This window comes from Saccopteryx leptura, chromosome X (assembly GCF_036850995.1).
Source record: "Saccopteryx leptura isolate mSacLep1 chromosome X, mSacLep1_pri_phased_curated, whole genome shotgun sequence".
NCBI classification, from domain to species: Eukaryota; Metazoa; Chordata; class Mammalia; order Chiroptera; family Emballonuridae; genus Saccopteryx; species Saccopteryx leptura.
In genome coordinates, this window is record NC_089516.1 from 48,247,586 (window position 1) to 48,262,884 (window position 15,299).

Genomic DNA, 15,299 nt, shown 5'->3' on the forward strand with positions numbered 1-15,299 from the left:
GCTCCAGGTCTCAGGGAGGAAGATTGAGAGAGACCTCTCCTATGTCTGACAGTGTCCCCTGAAAGTGACTAAGCTCCTTGACCAAGTCCAACAATAGGCTATAGGGAACCTACACCTTGAATGACCATGCTCCAAGCCTCTCTCCCTTCCCCTGTGGAACCTAGCCCAGCAGGGCAGGATATTCTGGACCATGGATGGCTGACTCTCAAGCTCCACCCTGTCCAATGTGTGCACGAGCCGCTGTGCAGGAGCTGACCACAGAAAGAGGAACTCGCCTCAACTGTGCCCAGTGTTTAAGGAGCGAGCCCTCCCTTCAGATATGCCACCAGCAAGGGTTGTTAGATCCTGAACTGCTGACGCTCTCCACAGATGGCCACTGGATGTGCCAGCCCTGGTCCTCCCTGGAGGGAACCCAGCACAGATCAGTGCAGGACACTGCCCATGACTGGCCCTCAGCAACCTTCTTGGAGCTACAAGCAACCCAGAGTTTGTGGCTACCTCTACTGGGCCCAGGAGCACATGCAAATACCAAGCTGCAGACATAAGCTGGCTTTTACCCACACTGGGATTGGAGCAAGTCAGCAAAAGGCCCAAGATTCCTCCTGCTGCATCTGACTGCTAGCTTCTTGTTGGGCTCAGCCACTGAAATAAAACCTTTGGTGGAGTCAAGAGCCTGTGGCAATTCAGGGATTAGGAAGGGTTGGGCGACCCCTGTGTTTTGGTCGTTCGACCCCCGCCGGGGTCGCGAACCACAGGTTGAGAACCTCTGCTCTAGGCTGAAGCTCCTGGCCTGGAGCTTAGGTCCCAGTTGCTACAATGAGAGTCCCTCCATACTTGCAGCCACCCCTTGCTCCTGGGAGTGGGGAAGCCCTTTTAGCATCTTAGTCCTTCCTACCAGTCTCAATGTGGCTTCTGTGACTTTTGGTTATGGACTCCTCTTCATTTTGTCCAAGTTGGTTTTTCAAGATGATTGTTCTTAAATTTAGTTGTAATCAAATTTGTTCCTCGGAGGTGGCAGCTGGAACATCCACCTACTCTGTTGCCATCTTGGAGTCTGAATACTTCTTAAATGTGGTTATTGACTATTTGTATATCTTTTTTGTGAAGTGTCTTTTCAGATCTTTTGCCAATTTTTATTGCTTGGTTGTTGTATTATTGTATTATTGAGTTATAGTTCTTTATATTTTCTGGATACTAGTTATTTGTCAAATACATGTTTTGTGAATATTTTTCTCCTAGTCTATGTCTTTCCAATTCATTATCTCATTGCTGTCCTTTGATGAATACTCTATATACTTTACATTTTGATGAAGTTCAAATTGTCAATCTTTTGTTTTATGGTTGCTTTCTGTAATCTGTTTAAGTTGATTTTAGTGTTTAAAATGTTTTCTCTCAAATTGAATTCTGTGTATGCTGTGAGATAATCATGAAGGTTTGTTTTACTCAAATTCTTAGAATGCTTTTTTGAAAAATTGTGAGCCAGAATATTTTATATTAAAAAAATCTAGAGATTTAAAATATACTTTTGCAAATTTTATTAAATTAGTGACAATGTCTTACCTATTTATTTTTTCGTGTTCTTTGGCATACTTTTACTTATTAAAATTTCCAATTGAATTTATTGGGTTACACTGGTTAACAAAATTATATATGTTTCAGGTGCACAATTCTACAACACAATATCTGTACACTGTATTGTGTGTTCAAGTCACTATTTGTCTTCCCTATACACTCCTCCACTCCTCTACCTCCTCACACATCCCTTCCCTGGGCAGTCATCACACTATTATCTGTGTTAATGGGTTTTCTTCTATTTTGAGAGCAGTCTAACAGCTGTTGGGGGTGGGAATGGGCTGGGGAGGGTGGAGGGATTGAGTGAAATGCTAATTTTTAAATGTTTTCTCACATCTTATAGTTTTCAACAATTTTCTTATATAATAAAGTCTCACTTCTTGAGAACAGAAGTATCCTTACTAAATCAATACCCCAATTAACTGAAGAAGGCTTCATACCAATGATCTTGTTAACTGAAGGAAATTGTATACTACACACTTTGCAGATTGTACTTTTCAAAGATTGCTGCCACAGTATCTCCCATCCAACATATTCATCTAAAATGTGAACTTGATACTCTACACTGAAAGGGGGGCCTGTGTCATCTCTTCTTGAATCTTGAGTGCGTATGGTTCACTTGTAACCATTAGAATGTGACAGAAGTGAGGCTGTGTGACTTCTTAGGGAATGTTAGAAAAGATTATATAGCTTCTGCATTATCTCATGTCATACTTGCTTTTGGAGCTCTGACCTACTGTGTAAGAAGTCCTACCACCTTGAGGTTGCCAGATTATGAAGCCTAGGTTGCATGGAGAAACCATGTGTAGGTAGTAGTTCAATTGACAGCTGGAACTGAGATATTGGCTAATGGTCCTTCCATGCCCTGGACTTGTGAGCAAAGATACTTTCACATAATTTAAGATCTCAGTTACAGGGACTTCTAAATTGAAACTCCAGAAATTCTTCTGTGCGGTATTGGAACTCCTGACCCACAATATCCATGACCATAGTAAGATGGTTGTTTTAAGCTGCTAATTTTAACTTAACTTGTTAAACAGCAATATTAACTGTAGCAGCATGCACCAACACATTCCAAAGAATTAGAAGACTGAAAATATGCAGTCCTCAAACTAAGTATTTAGTTTTTAATTATTTGAGTGACAATTTGATAGTCTTCTGTGCTTCAGAGTCATGGCTTCTAAGTTTCTTAATTGCAGAGGTAGAAAAATGTGCTACATCTTGGAAGTTGCTCTTATGAAAAGATCTCCAATCTAATTTAGAATGCAGAACCCCCAAACTTTGTGATACTCATACCTTTGACTAGGAAGAATAGTAATAAATTCTCCTTATTCCTGAACTGAGCTAGGTGAGGTAGGGCTTTTGTGTTTTTTAATGTGTTTTCCATCCAAAGAAGATGTGGCCCAACTTTCTGAGATTGCATTTGATTTTTTAAATTCTATTTTATTTTTAAATTTACAAATGGAAAGCTTTACTCTTTTTGGTATACAGTCCCATGACTGCGACAGATTCCTAGAGCTGTACAACCACTATCACAATAAAGATACAGAAAAATTTTAGCACCCTTGTCTCCCCACCAAAATTAGAAATATGCTTCCCTTGAGTAAATACCTAGAAGTGGAATGTCTGGATAATATGATAGGCATATGTGTAACTTTGTGAGAAATTACTGAATTTGTTTTCTGTTAATTTTTAAGAGGTTTTCTACATCTTTCATTAAATTTTTCCTAGCTATTTGATACTTTTGTACTATTGTAAATGGTATTTTTTCTAGTAGTTGCCCAGAATTTGCAGTTTATGTTTACATAGATAAAGTCCATTTTTGAATAACACTAAATTCTTTCATAGATAGTGAGGGAACCCTATAATACTAAAATATTTCTAATTCCTTTCTCCTATCTTTGTATCATCACTGTCATTTATTTTACTTACTGAGGCATATATGTGCATATGCATATATACATAATCCAAATATATTGTTGCTATTATAATTTTGAACAAACTGTTGTTAGGTCACTTAAGAATAAGAAAAAGCAAAGATTTTATTTACCTTCACTTATTCCTTCTCTAATGCTCTTTTTTAAGAAATATAGATCCAAGGTTCTGATGTATATCAGCTTCCTTCTTTCTGAAGAACTTCTTTTAACATTCCTTTCAAGGCTGATCTACTGGCAACGTATTCCTTCAATGTTTGCTTGTCTGAAAAAGTCTCCTTCACTTTTGAAGGATAGTTTTATGGGATATAAAATTTTAGGTTTGTGGGGTTTTTTCCTCAGTATTTTCTATCACTGTCTTTTGCTTGCATGGTTTTTGAGACGTGGGATTTAATTCTTATCTTTGATCCTCTGTAGTAAGGTGTTTCCCCCCAACTCCTGGTCTCTTTCAAGATTTTTTCTTTATATTTGATTTTTTAGAGTTTGAATATAATATATCTAGATATAGTTTTGGGGAGGGGGCATTTATACTGCCTGTTCTCAGAGATTTCTGAATCTGTGGTTTGATGTTTAACATTAATTTAGGGGAATTTCTCAATCATTGCTTCACATGTTTCTGCTGTTCCTTTTTTATTATTATTACTCTCATTCTGAAATTTCCATTATACATTCTGTGGTTGTCCCCAAGTTTTTTGTTTGTTTGTTTTTTGATATTCTGTTCTATTATTTCAGTCTTTTTCTATTTATTTTTCGGTTTTGGATGTTTCTATTGACATATTCTCAAGAGCATACATTCTTTCCTCAGCTTTATACTAATGAGCCCATCAAAGGCATTCTTCATTTACCTTATTGTGTTTTTTATTTCAAACATTTCTTTTTGATGCTTTCTTAGAATTTCCATCTCTTTCCTTACAGTTTTCATCAGTTCTTGTGTGCTGTCTACTTTTTGTACTAGAGCCCTTTGCTTATTAGCGATAATCATTTAAATCCACAGTCTGATAATTACAGCATCCTTACCATATCTGAGTCTGGTTCTGATGCTTGCTCTGTTTCTTCAAACTGTGTTTTTTGCCTTTTATGATGCCTTGTAATTTTTTCTAAAAAGCCAGTCAGTATGCACTGGGTAAAAGGAATTCTTGTAACTAGGCCTTTAGTGATGTGGTGGTAAGGTGTGGGGTAAGGGAGTGCATGCTTTATTGCTATGATTAGATCTCCATCTTTTACTGTGTCTGTATCCCATGGCTGTGAACTTCACAAATAACTTTCAGTTTCCTCCCCCTACTCTCTCTAGTTGGGTCAGGATGGCTGGCAGGAGCTAGATTTGGTTATTTCTCTTCCACACATGGAAGGCCCAGGGGAGGTAGAATTGAGTAGTTCTTTTGCCCCAGATAAGTTAGCTTCTAATAAAGGCTATCCCAATAGTTTAGGCTCTGGTAAAATAGTTTCTTTCTTGTATGTTGTTGGTTAGTTTTTATTTTGTAATCATAAACTTTGCAATCCAGCTTGATGTGGATGGAGGATAAGAAAACACAGAACCCAGTGAGAAGCATCAAGGGCACAAAAATTATAGGATATTCTGAGCATATTGGGGTGAAGGGGTGCTCTACTGACCTACAGAAAGAATGGTTTATGGTTAAGATAAAACAAGCAAATTTATTAGAGTTGTCCACAGTCAGCAATGGTGACCTTCTTGCTGGTCTTGCCATTGCTGGACCCAAAGCACTCGATGGCTTCCACAATATCCATGCCTTCTTTCACTTTTCCAAAGACCACATGTTTGCCACTCAACCACTCAACCTTGGCAGTACAGATGAAAAACTGGGAATCGTTTGTGTTGGGTGCAGCATTTGCTATGGACAAGATGCCAAAACCTTCAAATTAAATCTAATCATCATATTTCTTCTAATTGATGGACTTGCTACCCATGCCATTGTGGCACATAAACCTCAGAATAATTCTGTGAAAGCAGGAAAGTTTATAACCAAATCCTTTCTCCCCAGTGATCAGAGCATGAAAGTTTTGTGCTGTTTTTGGAACTTTGTCTGCAAACAAATCAATGGAGACATGGCTCAAGGGCTCACTGTGGGCAATGATGTCAAAAAGAACAGTGGGATTGACCATGGCTGTGCATGGGTGGCATCTGCAAGGCCTAAAATAGGTTCCCTTGAAAGCAGGCCTTGGTAAGAATGACAGACTGTTCTGGCATATTTTGAAATGGTTGATTTTCTCCTCTCCCTGCCAGAAGCCAGAAGGGATTTTTCTTCATTATTCACTGTGAGAACCTGACTGAGCTCCTGGAGATAAAACTCACAAAATTGTGTGGTCTCCTTGATGACTGGCTTCCCCTGAAGTTTTTATCTCTTAGATTTTTGTCTACACTGAGGCCCAGAAATTTGTTAGTTACACCTTAGATTTTTCTACTGTGCTTCTATTTCCCATACAGGTTTTTCTGCTTGTGGATTTCTACTCTTTTAAGGCATGATTCTCCGCTGCTTGTCTGTCTGTCCAATTTTGGGGGCAGTGGTTTGTCCTGTGACCTCACTTCCCTGACTAAGAAGAGTTGTCAATTTTTCAATTTGTTCAGCTTTTAATACCCAAATTGATTTTTAAAGCAATTGTATCATTTTTTATTTTTACCGGGAGTCTTGGAGAGTTCCAGTTCCTCCACATGCTTATCACTCTTTGTAAGGTCTATTTAATTTTAGGCATTCTAATTGATGTGTAGTATCTCACTGTAGTTTTTCATGAGTTTATTTGCCATTTGTAAATTTCCTTTTATGAACTTTCTGTTCAAGTCCTTTGCCCATTTTTTTTTGTATTTTTCCAAAGTGAAAAGTGGGGAGAGGCAGATAGATAGACTCCCACATGCGCCTGACCAGGATCCACCCGGCATGCCCACCAGAGGCAATGCTCGGCCCATCCGGGCATTGCTCTGCTACAACCAGATTCATTCTAGTGCCTTAAGCAGAGGCCATGAAGCCATCTTCAGCGCCTGGGCCAACTTTGGTCCAATGGAGTCTTGGCTGTAGGAGGGGAAGAGAGACACAGAGAGAAAGGAGAGGGGGAGGGGTGGAGAAGCAGATGGGCGCTTCTCCTCTGTGCCCTGGCCAGGAATCGAACCCAGGACTTCCACACGCCAGGCTGACGCTCTACTGCTGTGCCAACCGCCCAGGGCCCTTTGCCCATTTTTTGAGTTATTTTGTTGTTCCTGTGTTCGAGAATTCTTTATATATTCTGGATATAAATTTCTATCAGATATATGATTACAAAATATTTTGTATGTGGCTTGTGATTTTATTATCTTAAAAGGGTTTTTTGAAGAGCAAAAGTTTTAAAGTACAATTTATTAGTTTTTGCTTTTGTGAATCATGCTTTTGGTATCGTATTAAAGAAATCTTTGACTAATCCAAGGTCACAAAGGCTTTTTACTGTTTTCTTCTGGAGGCATTACAGTAGGTTTTACATCCAGGTCTATGATCCAGTTTGAGTTAATTTTTTTAGTACTTTAAAGTATGAGTTGAAGTTTTGTTTGTTCACATGTAGATATGTAACTTTTCCAGCACCATTTCTTGAGAAAACTAATTTTCTCCACTGAACTGCCTTTGAACTGTTGTTGGAAATCAGTTGTCCATATATACTGCTCACAAAAATTAGAGGATATTTCAAAATGAATATGAAGCAATAAAATATCCCCCAATTTTTGTGAGAATTAGGGGACATTTCAAAATAAATATGAAGCAATAGAATATCCCCTAATTTTTGTGTGCAAAACAGGCCTATTCTGGACTCTGTTCTTTTCTATTGATCTATTTGTCTATCTTGTCACTGATACCATATTCTCTTACTTTCTATATCTTCATAATATGTCTTAAAATCTAGTAATATTAGCCCATAAGCTTTGATATTTTTAAAAGTTAAATTGGTTATACAGTGCTCCGTTGTGTATTGCAGGGGTTAGGTTCCAGAACCCCCTATGATAGGCAAAAATCTGCAAACTAGCAACCTTATATTTATTTTATTATTTATATATATTTAAGGGTTTATAAACCCTCCCCACACTGTTATTAACCTTTCCCACACTAATTTTGCTTATTTTACTGCAAAAGTAATTAAAATAATAAATACTATATAAAAATACCTATATACTGCAAAAATCCCACAATATAGTGACAAATCCGTGATACAAAATTAGATATTCCTTTTGAACTTTGGAATCAGCCTGTCAATTTCTACAATCAACCTTACTGGGATTTTGATTATGATTGCACTGAATTTATAAATTTGTTGACACTATTGAGTCTTTTGATATCTCTTCATTTATTGGGAATTTGTCTCTGAAATACTTTATAGTTTTCAGGGAGCAGGTCTTATCAGATTTATTCCTGAATGACAGAAATTTATTCTCTCACAATTCTGAAGGCCAGATGTTTCAAATTAGTATTACTGGGATGAAATCAAGATGTTGGCAAGGTTGTGCTCCCTGTGGAATTTCTATAGGAGAATCTGACCCTTGCTTTTTCTCAACTTTCTGATGACTACTGGCGTTCCTTGGTTTGTGGTCACATTGCTCTAATCACTGCCTCTGCCTTCACATTATCATCTCCTTCTCCTGTTCTTTCTTCTTCTTCTCTCTCTTTCTCTCACTCTCTCACTCTTTTCATCTCCCTCCCTCCCCTCCCCTCCCCTCCCTTCCCCTCTTATAAGGATATATGCATGTAATGGCAATTAGGGCCCACCTGAATAATCCAGGGTAATGGAATCTCTCAAATTTTAGATTCATCAACTAAACATATGTGCAAAGACTCTTTTTTTTTTTCAAATAAAGTAACATTTACAGGTTCCAGAGATTAGGAATTGTTATCTTTGGGGGTCATTCTATAGTTTCCTATACTTTTGAACAGCTCTTTTTTTTTTTTTGCTATTGCAGACAGCTACAAAGGAACATACATGTCTCTGTGAATGTGTGCTAATTTCTCTAGAATAGAAACATAGAAGTAGAATTCTGGGCTATAGGCTGTATCAAAAGACTGTTAAATTATTCTTCAAAATGTATGCACCAGTTTATATTTTGCATATTGGTCATTTTTCTGTTAGGATTTAAATTTTATTGATTTGTTCTTGATACATTTTGGATGTGAGTCCTTTGTTGCTTATATGCATTCTAGATACATTCTCTGTGTGGGCTTCTCTTTGCACTTTTCACACAGTATCTTTTGTCATATTCAATTTAGATTTTTAGTTATAATTGAACTTACCCACTTTTTTATGTTATAGTTTGTGAATTTTGCATTCTCTTTAAGAAATTATGAATGCCATTTGAATTGCCAGTTGTTCCAGCACTATGCAGTAAGTCTATCCCTTCCCCAGTGGTTTGTATTGGCACATTTGACATACCGTGTTTCCCTCAAAATAAGACAGTGTCTTATATTTATTTTTGCTACTAAAGACACGCTAGGTGTTATTTTCAGGAGATGTCCTATCTTTCCATGAACAAGAATTCACATTTATTGTTGAACAGAAAATCAACATTTATTAATATACTGTAGTCATGTCATCACAAACATCAGCATAACCAGCCAAACTCTGAATTCCATCAAAATTCTTGTGACTTTATTTCCATATACAACAATCTACCCTGTTTCCCTGAAAATAAGACAGTGTCTTATATTAATTTTTGCTCCTAAAGACGCACTAGGTGTTATTTTGAGGGGAGGTCTTATATTTCTAAGCTTAAAAAAAATTGCACTAGGTTTTATTTTCGGTGAAACGGTATTTCGTGGTCCCATATCAATATGAATTGTTTTCTAATCTCTTTATTTTGTTAAATTTGTCTACTTGTCTCTCCCTAAGCCAGTACCACCTGTTTTAATTTGTTACCATAACATCATGATAAGTTGTGATATATAGTAGGATTCTAATTTTTATTCTTCTGGCTATTCCTAGGACTTTTATTTTCCATATTAATTTTATAACGACTTTTTCTAGTTCTTTAAGAAGCCATATTGGATTTTGACTGGAATTATGTTGAATTTAAAGATTAATTGGGGGAAGAATTGTCATTATGAAATAGTGATTTTCCACCCATGAATATAGTATATCTTGTTTTATAATGCTGTATAAGTTTGTTTCTATTTCAAATATTATCTTTTTACTTTAAAATTAAAATTTTTAATTGGCTGTTTCTGGTGTATATGATATATTAATTTTTATATGTTGATCTTATTTCTCTATTGAGTTCTCAATCTATAGATTCTTTTGGATTTTATTTTGGACTACATCATATAAACTAAATAATGACAGACTTATGTCTTCCCTTTTAATCCTTGTAATTTTTTTCTATTTTATGATTATATTGGCTAGAAGCTATAATATATATGTAAGATAAGTAATAATAGCAAGTATCCTTACCTTTTTTCTAGCTTTAAAAGAAATATTTCTAATATTTCACCTTTAACTCTTTTGCTTGTCATAAGTTTTTGGTAGATGCAGATATTTTATTCAGGATTTTCATGTCATTTTTTATAAAGGAACTAAGCATATATATTTTCTTTCTCAGACTGTCTTTGTCCAGTTTATTTTTATTTATTTGTTTTTAAGTTTTATTTAGAAAATTAAATTTAACAAGGTGACATTGACCAATAAGAGTACATACATAGGTTTCAAGTAAACATTTCCATAGCATTTGAACTGTTGAGTATGTTGTATAGCCATTGTCTAAAGTCAAATCATTTTCTGTCACCTTATATTCATCCCTCTTTACACCTTCCCCACACTCCTTCCTCCATCACCCTCCCCCATATCCTCTACCCTCAGGTAACCACTTCACTTTTATCTATGTCCATGGTCTCAGTATTATATCCCAACCATGTATGAAATAATACAGTTTTTAGCTTTTCCTGATTTACTGATTTCACTCCGTATAATGTTCTCAAGATTCATCCATGTTGTTGTAAATGATCCGATGTCATCATTTCTTATGGCTGAGTAGTATTCCATTGTATATATGTACCACATCTTCTTTATCCAATCCTCTATCAAGGGACACTTTGTTTGTTTCTATGTCTTGGCCACTGTGAATAGCACTGCAATGAACGTGGGGGTGCATGTGTCTTTACATACCAGTGTTGTCAAGTTTTGGGGGTAGATACCCAGTAAAGTGATTACTGGGTCATATGGTAGTTCTATTCTTAGCTTTTTGAGGAACCACGAAATTTTCTTTCATAACTGTTATACTAATTTGCATTCCCACCAGCAGTGAATAAGGGTTCCTTTTTCTCCACAGCCTCTCTACTTGTTATTGCCTGTCTTGGTAATAGCCAATCTAACAGGTGTGCAGTGTTATCTTTTTCTAGTTTTGATTTGCTTTTCTCAAATAGCTAGTGAAGATGAGCATCTTTTCGAATACGTGTTGATCATTTGTATGTACTCTTGGGAAAAGTATCTGTTCAGGTCCTCTTCCCCTTTTTTAATTGGATTGTTTGCTTGTTTATTGCTGAGCTTTGTGAGTTCTTTGTGTATTTTGGATATTAACCCTTTATAGTACAAATATCATCTCCCATTTAGTTGGCTGCCTGTTGTCAGTTTCTTGTGCTGTGCAGAACCTTTTTAGTTTTATATAGTCCCATTCATTTATTTTTGCCTTACTTCCCTTGCCTTTTGGGGTCAAATTCATAAATTATTCTCTATAGCCAAGGTCCATGAGTTTAGTACCTATGTTTTCTTCTATGTAATTAATTGTTTCAAATATTATATTTTTCCAGTTTAGATAGCACTGTTTTATAATAATCTCTAAAATAAGTTTCAGAATATTCACTATAAGTTTCTTAGAGCTGTTTGTGGATGTTATCAGTTCTCTGAAGCTTTTGTAGAAGTTGCTTGTAAAACCATATGACCCTTCATTATTTATGTATATAGATTTTTAACTAAAGATTCACTTTCTTTTAGGGTAATATGTGTCATTCCAGATTTCAATTCATCTGAGTTGTTTTGAAAATTATATATTTTCTAAAAACTTTTTCATTTCATCTAATTTTTAAAAATCATTACCATTTTTAGACCTAGTACTATTGATTTGTGCCTTTTCTCTTTTTAAGAAACAGTTTTACTAGAGTTATTTGGCTAGATTTAAAAAGAACCAGATTTAAATTTTCTCACTCTCTTTCTTTCTTTGTTTTCTATTTCATTAATTGCTACCTTGCTTTTATTATACCCTTCTTTCTGTTTTTTTCTGTGTTTATTTTCTAATTTCTTGAGTAGGACATTTGTTTCACTAGGTATTGTCTAAGAAATGTACTTAAGGTTTTAATTTGTTTCCTAAGTACTGTTTTTGCCTTAGTGTGTTTGGTGTTTATTGTCTTTCATATATAAATATTTCCTAATATTATAATTTCTTTTTAGAAAATTATTTGTTTTAAAATTTCTAAATGTGTATAAGGTTAACTTTCTTTTAGTTTTTTATTTCTCTATATACATATTATTTTTAGTTAGAGAGTATGGTTTTCATGATACTGATTCTTGGTATTTATTAAGTCTTGCTTTGTAACCCTGGGAATAAACCCTTATTTTCTGAAATATATATTTTTTCTTTTACTTTTGAAGTTTAACTGGGTAGCTAAATAATTCTAGATTTATAGTTATTTTACCATTACCCATTGAAGATATTATTCTATTGTCTTCTGCCATCCATTGTGGTTGTTGGCAAGTCTCTTGTTAAATTTAATTATTCCTCTGGTTGCCTTTCTCTTTGTTTTGGGGATTCTGCAGTTTCATTACAATGTATCTGGGGACTGTGTGTAACTGTTTAATTTGAGAATTTTTATGAGCCACTATCTCTTCAAATATCTTTTCATGTCCACTCTCTCTTTTTTCCTTCTCACGTCCTCAATCTGTTATTGCTCTCTTAACTTATTTTTAAACTCTCTCTTCTCCATGTCTTTTAACCTTTTATTCATTTTATTTATTTTTTATTCTGTGCTGCATTCTTGTAATTTTCCTTAAATTCATCATATAGTTTATTAATGACTGTACCTTCCAATTCCTTAAGTGCTATTTTAAAAAATATTTCTGTTATTTTCCATGGCATCTTGCTTTATGCTTTATATTTTATCACTTTAATAATTTTAAACACAGTACTTTCATATTCCATTACATTTTTTTGTTCTGTTGTACCAAATTTATGGCATACAATTCTTCTGTTCTATCTTCTGACTCTCACTTATAGAGGATTGTTTTCTTTTATGTTTTCTAAGCTCATCTTAAACTAGACTTTTTTTCCTCACTACCGATATTTTTTGCTTTTTTGCAGTCGCCCTTCAGATTAGTTTTGTTTTGTTTACATCCTATTTTTAATTAATTGTAGACTTACAGAATAGTTTAAAAAATAGTACAGAGAGTTCCTATATCCTCCTCACCTGCCTTCTAATGTTAACATCTTATTATTGTGAAATTATCAAAACTAAGAAATTAACATTGGTACAATATTTTAAACTAAGCACCTTATTTGAATATCAACATTTTTTTAATAATTTTTATTTTTTTATTTTATTTATTCATTTTAGAGAGGAGAGGGGGAGAGAGAGAGAGAGACAGACAGAGAGAGAGGAGAGAGAGACAGGGGGGAGGAGCTGGAAGCATCAACTCCCATATGTGCCTTGACCAGGCAAGCCCAGGGTTTCGAACCGGCGACCTCAGCATTTCCAGGTCGACGCTTTATCCACTGCGCCACCACAGGTCAGGCCCAGAATATCAACATTTTTTAACTTTATTTTTTATTAATTTTAATTAATCTTTGTAAATTTTAATTTATTGTGTTTACATGGATTCAAGTGTCCCACTGAATTTAACCCCCCTCACCCCCACTTCCTTATACCCCATTACTCCCCCTTTGCCACCCTCCCCCTAATTCCCTCCCCTATTGCTTTAGGGATTTGCTGTCCTGTTTGTTATCTGTATCTATGTGCTATGTACATATAATTTCATTAATTCCTTCACCTTCTTTGATCCCATCCACTCATCTACCTTCCCTCTGACAGATGTCCCTCTGCTCCCTGTGACCCTGCTTCTGCCTCTTATTCCATTCCTCAGTTCACTTTGTTCATTATATTCCACATATAAGTGAGATCATATGATATTTGTCTTTCTCTGCCTGGCTTATTTCACTTAGCATAATAATCTCCAAATCCATCCATGCCATCACAAAAGGCAAGATTTCCTTCTTTTTTTACAGCTGCATAGTATTCCATTGTATATATGTACCACCGCTGTTTAATCAACTCATCCACTGCTGGACACTTGAACTGTTTCCAGATCTAGGCTATTATAAACAATGCTGCAATAAACATGGGGATGCATATCTTCTTTTGAATCAGTGATTTGGTGTTCTTAGGGTATATTCCTAAAAGTGGGATAGCTGGATCCAAAAGCAGTTTCATTTTTAATTTTTTGAGGAAATGTCATACTGTTTTCCACAGTGGCTGCACAGTCTGCATTCCCACCAGCAGTACAGGAGGGTTCCCTTTTCTCCACACCCTCGCCAGCAATTACTGTGTGTTGATTTGTTAATGAGTACCATTCTGACAGGTGTGAGGTGGTATCTCATTGTGATTTTAATTTGCATTTCTCTGATAATTAGTGGCATTGAACATTTTTTCATATGCCTATTGGCCATCTGTATGTCCTTTTTGGAGAAGTGTCTATTCAGTTTTTTAGCCTATTTTTTAATTGGATTGTTTACCTTCCTGGTGTTGAGTTTTAGAAGTTCTTTATAAATTTTGGTTATTAACCCCTTATCAGACATATTGTCGAATATGTTCTCCCATTGTGTGGAATCACATTGATTGATTTGTGAATATTGTACCAGCCTTGCCTCCCTGGAATAAATCCCACTTGATCATGATGTATGACTTTTAAAATTTAATACTGAATCCAGTTTGCTAATATTTTGTTGAAAATTTTAGCATTTATGTTCATCAGGAATATTGGTCTATAGTTTTCTTTCTTTGTAGTGTGTTTACCTGATTTTGGAATGAGGATAATGCTTGCCTTATGAAAGGAGCTTGGAAGTCTTTCCTCCTCTTGAATTTTTTGAAATAGTTTGAGAAGGATAGGTGTTAGTTCTTCTTTGAATATTTGGTAAAATTTGCCTGTGAAGCCATCCAGTCACAGACTTTTGTTTGTTGGGAGTTTTTTGAAAACTGTTCCTATTTCATTTGTTGTAATCAGTCTGTTTCCGTTTTCTGGTTCTTCCAGATTGATTCTCAGAAAACTGTATATTTCTAGGAATTTATCCATTTCACCTAGGTTGTCTAATTTTTTGGCATATAGATCTTCATAATATTTTCTTACAATCCTTTGTATTTCTGTGTTTTCAGTTGTTACTTCTCCTTTTTCATTTCTAATTTTATATATTTTAGTCCTGTTTCTTTTTCTCTTGATGAGTTGGTTAAAGATTTGTCAATTTTGTTTACCTTTTCAAGGAACAGCTATTAGTTTCACTGATCTTTTGTATCTTTTTAGCCTCTATGTCATTTATTTTTGCTCTGATATTTATTATTTCCTTCCTTCTACTTTCCATGGGCTTTATTTGTTGTTCTTTTTCTAGTTTTTTTAGATGCAGGGTTAAGTTGTTTATTTGAGCTTTTTCTTGCCTCTTAATGTATGCCTGTAATGTCATGATCTTCCTTCTCAGGACTACTTTTGCTATGTCCCATAAATTTTGTGTTGTTTTGTGTTCATTTTCATTTGTTTCAAGGATATATTTGATTTCTTGTTAAATATCCATGATCCAAGCCTCTC

At 35.3% G+C, this 15,299-nt stretch overlaps 1 protein-coding gene and 1 pseudogene across 2 annotated transcripts in view; one reads left to right on the forward strand and one right to left on the reverse strand.

Moving 5' to 3' along the window:
- Positions 1-15,299, forward strand: part of EFHC2 (EF-hand domain containing 2) — a 255,364-nt gene that overhangs the window by 162,014 nt on the left and 78,051 nt on the right. The window lies entirely within an intron of this gene.
- Positions 5,163-5,633, reverse strand: LOC136385681 (peptidyl-prolyl cis-trans isomerase A pseudogene; annotated as a pseudogene).